The 10,233-nt window shown below is 41.9% G+C and overlaps 1 pseudogene; it reads right to left on the bottom strand.

The window, feature by feature from the left end:
- Window positions 1–5,244: 5,244 nt before the first annotated feature.
- Window positions 5,245–10,233, bottom strand: part of LOC107529469 (mitochondrial inner membrane protease subunit 1 pseudogene) — a 49,275-nt pseudogene continuing 44,286 nt past the window's right edge.

The raw sequence follows: 10,233 nt of genomic DNA, 5'->3' as shown, positions 1-10,233 counted from the left end.
GTTGAATGTAAATTATAACTGAAAAATAAAATTTACAGAAACGAGAAAAAAAGGGTTAGGATTAAATCAGATCATACAGACCCCAGGATAATTTCCTTCCTCTTTAAGGCAACTGCTGTGAAATTGTCATTTTGGTGCAATACAAAGATTATTGCTCCTCTGGGGTCTGAAGGCCTGCAGTAGGCTCCTGGCCCCACGATCAGGGTGAGGGGCCTCTCCAAGTCACATCGGCTCTCTGTGCTTTCCTGGGACTCTCCTCTGTTACAGTTTCCTCATCTGTGAAATACAAAGAAAAAAATTATTTAAGGGGTAAATTGCCAAGAAGGCTAATGAGAGAAGAAAGAATGCAGAGAGAAAATGCTAGAAGAAGAAAGAATGCCTATTATGTTTTTAGGTCACTGTCATATAAAACTGACTAAGCTAATGTTCAGTTGAAATCTTTGTTTTGAGCATTGGAACTGCCAATAGTGCTGCATCCAGGCAGGTGGTCAGAGAATGTCCTCCTGGAAGTGTGTGATTTTGACTTGCACTTACGTGATGAACACAGTTTTTACTGACATTAAAGTTTGTGAAGGGCACCGCCAGGCTCCTTCTGTCTCCTTCACCCGGCCCCCTGCCCTCCAGGCCGAGGCTGAGCTGCGTCGGTGTCATCAACGAGCTCTCTGCGTCCTGGCTTCCTAGTGGCTTTGACAGCGGTGGGCCCAGCGCAGGCACTGGAGGGAGAGAGGAAACTGAAGCTGGAACATTCTTCCCCACAATCCCATCTTACAGAGCCCCTCCGGCTTGCTCATCTCTTGACCGAGCTAACAGCCCCTGAAAGGCAACCTCTCCAGTCAACTCTCCCTCTTTCTTTGAGTTCATTTTACTTCTTTTGTCTTCTCCTGCAGACCTAGAGGTGGTGGTTGTCCCCGTGCTGCGAGTCCTGACCTACTGCAGTCACTGGTCGCCTTGAAGCCTGTAGTAGGGACGGCATTGCGTTCCTAGAGTGCCCCGCGTGTGTGCTTTTTCCACCCCGGGCGGGAAGGATGAATGGAGGTGACTGAAGAGGCGAGTTTAATGTTGTAAACGAAGCCCAGAGATAGTTCAGATCTGTTTCGGTCCCCTGGACACTCACTTCTTTGGGGGGGGAAAATACAGATATACAAGTAAATATTTCCGAAAGATGCGGAAAGGCTCCAAGGTGGGGCTGCCAGAGGCCCCGGCACCCAGAGCACCCGAGCGTGGGCAGTGGCCGTGGTAATGACGATCCCTGCGTCCCCCTCGGGCCGGGTCCTGTTGTCTGTCACCCGCACTGCGGCAGTGGCCATCCAGTTGCCTTCTCTGCTGTCCATCTGATAAAAACCACTTTTCTGTTTACGTCGTTCAGTGATGTTTCTCATTGGTCTTGGTATAAGATACCATCCCCTTGTCGCGATAAATAGGGTGCCCTCCTCCATCTCGCTCTCGCTTACTGCCCTGGCCTCACCTTGAGCCCCACCTGGACTTCGCAATTCAGCAACATTAGGAGGCCAGTGATGTCCCAGGAATGCTTCCTGCAATTACCATCGCATACATGGGGGAGACCTGACTTGGGGTGGTAACATACCATGCTGGGGTCTGTGTCCATGGGTCGTTTCTTGGTGTGTGTGTGTAGTCTGTTCACCCTTCTCACCCAGCCCCCCAAATGCCTTCCCTCTGACAGCTTTTGCTCTGTTCTCTGTATCCATGAGCCTGTCTCCACTTTGTTAGTTTATTTTCTTCATTAGATTCCACATATAAGTGAGATCACGTGGTGCTTGTCTTTCTCTGCCTGGCTTATTTCACTGAGCATAATCCTCTCCAGGTCCATCCACGCTGTCGCAAAAGGTAAGAGTTCCTCTTTTTTACAGCTGAGTAGTATTTCATTGTGGAATACTGATGGGCACTTGGGCTTTTTCCAAATCTTGGCTATTGTAAATAACCCTGCAGTGGACATAGGTGCATATATTCTTTTGAATTAGTGTTTCGGGTTTCTTTGGATGTATTCCCGGAAGTGGAATCTCTGGGGTCAGATGGCCAATAGACATATGAAAAGATGCTCAACATTACTGATCATCAGAGAAATGCAAATTGAAACCACATTAAAATGTCACCTCCCACCTGTCAGAATGGCTGTCATCAATAAATCAACAAGTGTTGGCAAAGATGCACGAGAACCCTCGCGCACTCTTGGTGGGAATGCAGATTGGTGCAGCCACTGTGGAAAGCAGTGTGGAGTTGCATCAAAAATTAAAATGGACTGCCTTCTGACCCATCTGATCATTTAAAATAGGTGCAATCAGGATTTTAATGAGAATTAAATGGACTTTACATGTCAAACAATTAGCACGATGTTAAATACATGCAGAATAGAAGACATGCAAGAAATTTCAGTTCCCTTCTTTTTCTTGAGTATCTGATAGGTAAGCATCACTTTCTTCTGCATTCTTTTATCTCTATTTTAATAATTGGGAAGTGTGGGGGTGAATGTATGCATTCTGACATGTAGCCTGGATTCAAATTTTGGTGTCAGTCAAACCTGATCTTGTCATTAGGGTCAATTCCTTAGCCTCTTTGAGCTTTGGTTTTCTTTATCTAAACATTAAGGAGAGAAATCGGGTTTATATTGAAATTTTATGTTAATTTAGTCCAGATTAGAATTTTAGTAAAGTCTCTGACTCAAAATAAGAATTCATTAGTTTGCTGTTATCAACCAGAAAATATACATTGCTGGTTAGTGATATAGTTAAGTCTACTAAGATTAGGAGCTATCATTTTTTCATTATGTGTCATGCACTGTGTGAAATTACATTTTTTATGTATTATCTCCTTTCATACTCACAACTTGGTAGTTAGATACTATCATTATCCAATTTACAGATACAGAAATGGAGCCCTGGGGCCTACACGAGCCCAGAGATAAACGAAGAATCTGAATACAAGTCTGTCTGGTTGACTCCAAAGCCCAGGATTTTTCGTCATTAAGTTCTGTCTGCTAGCTTTATGCTCCTTCTTGGATGTCATCCTGCTACCTTATAAATATATGGTGGTGATAGAGAAATGAAATGTTGGCTCTGTTTACCAACCAGGGAAGTCGTTGTCTTGTGACACGCTGATGCCTTTCTTTCTTTCCTTCTTCCTATGGGTTGATGAGCAGTTTGTCCCAAATTGGTACTATTTGTGGAGATGGTTACGGATGTAGATTTTCCTACTGGAGTTTAATTTGGCCAGTTATTTCTATCAGTGCTTTTACATAGAGGTCTGCTTGGAACAAAAATATGATGGAAGTGCATCCAAAATTTTAAATTTTTTGGAGGATTAAATCTGTTGCACATGATGATCTAACTGGCAATTTGTTCGGACTTAACTGTGTTTTGTGTGTTTGGGGTTTGTATGGATAGATCAGTGAAAAAAGAATCAGTAAGCCAGTAGCTTGACATTGTGGCAGGAAATGACCAGCTAATTTTTTTAACTTTATTTTTATTGTTGACCCTTACAAATGTCCCCATTCCCCTCCCCGCTTTGCCCACACAGCCCTCACCTCCCAACTCGTCCCTCTGGCCATCACCACACTGATGTCTGTGTCCATGGGCTACGCATAAACGTTCTTTGGCTAATCTCTTCATCGTCTTTTATCCAGTCCCTCCTCCCCCTCCCCTCTGAGATCCCTCAGTCTGTTCCATGTACCCAAGCCTCTGTTTCTATTTTGTTCATCAGTTTATTTTGCGCATTAGATTCCACATATAAGTGAGATCATACGGTATTTGTCTTTCTGTGACTGGCTTATTTCATTTAGCACAGTGCTCTCCAGGTTTGTCCATGTTGTTGCAAAAGGCGAGGTTGTCTTATACAGGCTATGTTTTTATTTTGTGAGAAGGGCACCTTACACAGTTTGAAAAACAGAACAAAAATTTTCAGGAGAAATGTGTGTGTGCTTGAGTGTCGGGAGGAGGGTATACGGTGTTCATTCGGAATGGCTACAGTCGGCATTTCCAAAGTCATATTTCATCAGAGTTTAGAGACACTTGAAGACGCTGTCTGGGAGATAAACAGACTATCAGTCTCCGCATCACTTCAGATCACACGGGTCCTATATCAGAAAAAGCAGAACCATTTTGTATTTGGTTGCTTAGATCTGCTTTGAAATTTTGTAGGTCAGATAAGGCTTGTAAAAAACCTTGTTATGGCCATCATCGACGGATCCTAAATTTGAATAAGATTTCATAATAACGTGTATGTTTATTAAAATCTGCTTTAATTTTAAAAAATTAAAATATAAAATTCTGTAGATTAGGGTTAAATAATATTATGGATATTAATAGAAAGTGACAGAATATATTAATATTTTTTTCTTCTCATTTTCAAGGTGCAAAGGACTAGTGTTCAGTTCATACGAGCTGAGAACTTAGGGCAAGGCATCTAGTTATGTCCAAACTCTTGCCAGGCTTTAGCTATGTGCAATGCTTTTAGTCTGCTAGGCTTTACCAAAGTATGATTTTCCCCTTTGGGTGTTCAGAGATATGTCACATGACAACATTCTCTTAATATTTTTTACCTTAGGCTGAAGCACATGATGTTTTTCTAGTCATTACTATCTCTTTCATAGTTGCAGACATTCTGCAATGATGGGTGCCCAGGGCACGCACGCAGTTCTGCCAGCACATAAATCCCTACCCATCCCTGCACCATGTGGAGGTTTAACCAGTTCATGACATGATACGTTGCTATGCATCTTACTGATCTTCTTATATTTTTACTGCCCAAAGTCTCTGCATAGTATTTTCATTCTATCCACAGTTATAACTCCTTGAGAATATGTATTTAAAAAAATTGAGATGATTTATTTTGGATTACTTTTATCCATATATTTTGAATTAATATATAGGTTGCAGATTGTGTTATTCTTCTTTTTAATCCTCACTGAGGACATGTTTAGAGAGAGGAAACGAGAAACAGAGACAGAAAGAAGCATCGATCTGTTGCCTTTCGTACGTTCCCTGACCAGGGATCAAACCCACAACCCAGATATGTGCACTGACCAGGAATCAAACCAGCAACCTTTTGGTGCAGAGAATGCGCAGCCAGCTGAGCCACTCCAGCCGGGGTGCTACTTATTCTTTACATTTAACAATTTAAAATAACTAAAACTGAAGAGTAAATAGATTATTAGTAAATACATGGTTTCAGTGTCAATAATAAACTCACTTGAACAGAAGACAATAATCATATCGAAAGAATAAATGCTTGCTAGTCATCAGGAAATCTGTGGCCGTTAGGGCTATCACACAGAAATCCAAAGTCACTCAGAGGCCAGATCTTAAACAAGATACATCCTCTTATCCATAGGGTATCATAGATCCATAGAGTTCTATAGATTATCACCTTCTAACCAAACATGACTTGTTGGCACGTAACTATGGCTTTCAAAGAAATCTGATGGACCGGACTGTTGGTGAGGATCTGGTCTCCTTCCAAACCAATTACTCTTTTATAAATATTTGATTTTGGATCACTGGGGCTTTTTGCAACCACAGAGTCATCTCTTTGGATACCATAGAAATGTTGACTAAGATTTTCTGCAAAGACAATATCTGAATTGTTCATTGGAGGCTCCACTGATGGCCCAGAACACATGGAAACACCACCAACGTATTCAAAAGCACAGTGAGCCCCACAGCCACACTGAACAGTAGAGCCAAAAAGTTGAAAGCTTTTCCCCAGAACACCACGAGGCGTATTTCTGTGTAGACTCTGCCACCCTGCGCCATAGGTCTGTTGTACAGTACATTCAGGTTTTTAGGTTAGCTGCAGGGTTTCCAGAAAAAGCATCTAAAGCATGTCTCAAAGCGTATATGGCTGACCCACAGTTTCAGGATCCCTGGGTCCCACAGAAGTCTCCAGAATATGTCTTTTTAATGGTGCTCTTCTTTAGAAGCACTTTAGTTACCCAAAGTGACCTCGCCGAATTTATGAATAAAGAGCGCATTAGACTATCTGTTGTGTAGAATCTGTGAGAATCTGTTAAACTTTAATTTGGATGAAGATACTACACCAGTCTAGTCACTTTTCAAAGTCCCATCACTGGCTTTCCTACGAACAAATCCTAACAAATTGTTTGTTGTTGTTGTGCTTAATAATGAGAATTTTACCAGAGAGGCACCGCATGAATTATGTATTCAACAACTTATTATGTTCCACATTATTGGCTGAGCAATGGAGATACAGCAACAAACATGAAAGGATCCATGCAGTTGGGGAACGTACATATCTGTGAAGAAAGGAAACATCTGCTCCCTTAAATGAAGCTGTGAGCCCATTGCTTCCCAAACAGAAAAAGCAGTGATACCTGTAATGATATGAATATAGAGTTGCTTTTCAGTATACCCAAAGAGAGACAATACCCCTTCTATTTTCACAGCTAATTAGCAGTAGGCTGAAGTCCTAATTGAGAAGGGATGAACTGTTTGCTGTCCATGGATCTGAATACATCCAGTAGCTACAAAATACATGGGAACATAACACTGTTTATTCAACTGCTGGACTGAACATTTAAAAAAACGTTTTGAGTAATTTACTGAACATTAAAATTGTAAAAGCACACATGGCACAGTCATGATCAGAAAAGTGTCCTAGATCGTTACTATATTAATTATTCAAATAATAGTTTTCGTTCTAACTTGAGTATGTGCTACTTGAGTAGTTCAGGAGACCGAATAAAACTATTACTTGTGGACAGTGACCATACTGATTAACTTTCTTCATCTAAGATTTTTGCTACAAGTATATTTTTGCTACAAATGTTAAAGCGATAACTAGATAAGTATTTCATTTTTCTTTTGAATCCTCACCTGAGGATATGGTTGTGGATTTTAGAGAGGGAGGGAGGGAGAGGGAGAGAGAAACATCAGTGTGAGACAGAAACATCGACTGATTGCTTCCTGTACACCCCTGTGCCCTGACTGGGAATTGAACCTGCAACCTTTTGGTGCACAGGGTAACGCCCAACCAACTAAGCCACCTGGCCAGGGCCTAGGAAAATGTTTTAATAGTGGGTAAGCCTAATTTATTAACTGGTCAAATGCAGTAGTATTAGATACTTTTGCTACTTAAGGCCTTTATGGGTAAGCTGTGACTTTACAGTAATTTCATTTACTGCCATGGAATCAAGTATTAAATATATTAGGAATCTGAACCCTAATGTGATTTTAAAGTAACACTTTATAAATTTAACTTTTAATTTGCCATTTTCAGTGCAGCCATATTATATATATGTCACAACACATATTATATGTCACAGCCATATTATATGCATACATATGTCACAACACAAGAGTTCTTAAGATAGTCAAAATTTGTATAATGAACATATTAAATATATAAAATAGGTAACAGTGTAGAAATAATGAACACATGTGCAGATTCTGGATACAATTTTCACATGGGAGGAAAGTTCTAAATGTCCCTGCGTCTCTAAATTTGACATGAGCTTTGAAATATTGCTAGGGGACAATAAGATTTTCTTAAAAGTAGGCATGTTACAGGACTACAGCAGAGGAAAATTTCTTGAATATTTACAAGACAGAAGGTAAATAGTGATGAAACGTTCAAGTACATATTGGTGAAAGACAGAGTTAAGCATGTCTCCCTTACATTAGCACAACATAAGTAATGTGTGGATGGCTCCTTCAATGCGATACTATACTTTTAATGTAGAAAATGGAAAGGAATATAGCTCTTCATTGCGTTGGTTCGTGTATGATTATAAGTATCCCAGAGAATATTAATATACTTTATGGCAGCCCACTCTCACAGGGGAAACGTCAGAATTACAGTTTCACAAACTCAATGATTGTCCTTATAATTACTTACCTAAACAGACGTAAATGAGCTTAAGCATCTGCTTTCCAGGGTCCCGCTGAGGCTGGTGGGCTCGTCCTGTCCCTGAGCCCCCTCACAGCACCGCTGAAGCTGGTGGGCTCACATGCTCCACGCAAGGGCGCCCCTTGGGCACCTGGCTCTGGTGACACGGGGGATGTGGGGTTTGGGCCCCAAGAGACTGACTGAGTCTCTCGATCCCTCAGTTTTGCTTTCTTTCGTATTGGCTCATTTGCAGGCAGCCTTTGTCTTTGGGATGCAGAATTCAAATGCCACTGTAAAATAATTTGAAGGGAAAATTTCAAACCCTTACAATTTATGATAAATACCCTTGGGTATTAAATACATAGCAATCGACTACAGATTACGATCATTACTCCTGAGTCTTTTGAAAAGGGTCAGGTCGGTGACATTCCCCACTGAGATATTAATATGACCTCTTCTGACAGAAGCTCAGCCAAACTCCCCTCAACCACGTAGTTCTGCTACAGATGACAGAAAGTCACCGGCCGGAGACATTAAACCAGATTTATTTAACGTGCACCATGGAGGAGGCTGGAAATGACAAACGACAGGAAGGTTTTTATATCCTGTTCACCAGAAAAGAATGTAACCTGTGATAGATTTTCTTTCTTTTCACCGAGAGGCAAGAGACTTTGAAGGCATTGTCAGGCCACAGGCCACCTGGGGAGCTGTGCTCTGGCCCCAAACTCCACTGTGTAGCATGAATACCTGGGCAGGGGGGCTGACCTGGGATCACAGAACACAGATATTAATAAATAATGAAAGGTAAAGTTAGATCAAGGCTGCTCACAGAGCTGGAGTTCAACGATTCAACAGACAGAGGAGGGATGTATTTTTAGTTTCCAAGCTAATGCATATATTTCTGAACAACAACCATTGTGTGGAGACATGACTGGGAATCAAAGCGCCTTCTAATACAAAGGGCAGCATGAATAAGCCAACTGAGCAGGACGGCACAGAAAGGAGCTGAGCTGTCATGACAGGCGACGCGCAAGGAAGAGCTGTGCCAATTACCTTGTGCTGGAAAAGAGAGAATTTTTTCCCTTCTCCCAGTTCCCAAGAGTTAATACCTAAACTTGGGTTTTCTGAGTTGAACCTCAGACAAGAAATGTACCTTTCATGATCATCGACTTCGGGACATCTTCATCACACTGAAAAGTTTGAAAGAAATAGAAGGGGTGCGATTATGCAGTTCTTTTCACAATGGTTAATGCGACAGAAACTCATTTTCCAATAAAGTGTAACCAGAACCCCTGCGTACAGGTCAGAGAAAAGAATCAATGCTCTGAGCACAGATATCACTGGGTTTGGAGCCGGGAATGTGGATTTGAATCCAGGGCCTTGATAGCTGGGTAGATGAGCACAGCCACCTGTCTCCCTCAGTACTGTTCTTCTGTGGTACGGTGATCTCAGTGTGACCATGTACATTGAAAACCACGCACGGCGACGCAGGTGGCAGCCCTGAACGATGTCTGCGATAGAATGCAGGAAGGGGTCCTTGGTGGGCGCTGTCCTAATCATCTGTCCCTGTGCCATGAGTGCAGGTAGGTAAGCGGCGCTGACTCTTAAGACTTCTTCTAAGTCTTCTAAGAGAGGAGAGATCCACAATTAATTAACCTGTTGGTTGACCCCATTGAATTCTTGGAAAAATTCATTTTGATCATGGAGGAAAAGAATCATGTCAAATGTCTTCATGGGGCAAGTTGTAAAGAGATGGGACAACTAGGTAGGGGAGAAGACTGAGGCCTGTCATGGTAAGAATCCAAAAGACAAACTCCAATCCTTAAGGAAGATATTTGAACCATACGACAAGGAGGCAGATGGTGTTGTAACATGCTTCTAAATGGCTGGCTTTTAATTTTTCCCCCCAGATGTTTAGTGCCTTATAGAAAGAAAGTATGTGCATATGTAGTTAGAGAGATGGGTAGGTAGATATTATAAACTGTGTTGATGTTGTGAGGAAAAACAAAAAAATAAACAAGATGCTTGAAAATCCTAAATACATATTCTGGTTTATAGGCGCACAAAGATTGACCAGGACTTTTTCAGTTACAGGTGACAAAAAGCCCAACTCAAACTTGTTCATGGAAAGAGGGGCAGAGGGATGGTGGTGGGGAACCCGACCAGCATTATCCCGGGGGACCCGAGGCGGGCGTCTGGCTTCAGGCGTGGAGGGTGTGAGGTTCAGACGATGCCGTCCGTCTCCCCTTCACTCCCCGTCCACTTTCCCCTGGGTTATTCTGTTTTAAGATCGCTCCTCTCTGTTGCGTAGATATTGTAAACTGCTCCAGAGTTATAGTCTTAGGTGTAACAATCCCAAGAACCCTCTCCCCCTCA

This window comes from Miniopterus natalensis, chromosome 4, assembly GCF_054644295.1.
Source record: "Miniopterus natalensis isolate mMinNat1 chromosome 4, mMinNat1.hap1, whole genome shotgun sequence".
Classification (NCBI taxonomy): Eukaryota; Metazoa; Chordata; class Mammalia; order Chiroptera; family Miniopteridae; genus Miniopterus; species Miniopterus natalensis.
This window is presented reverse-complemented; position numbering and strand designations above follow the sequence as displayed.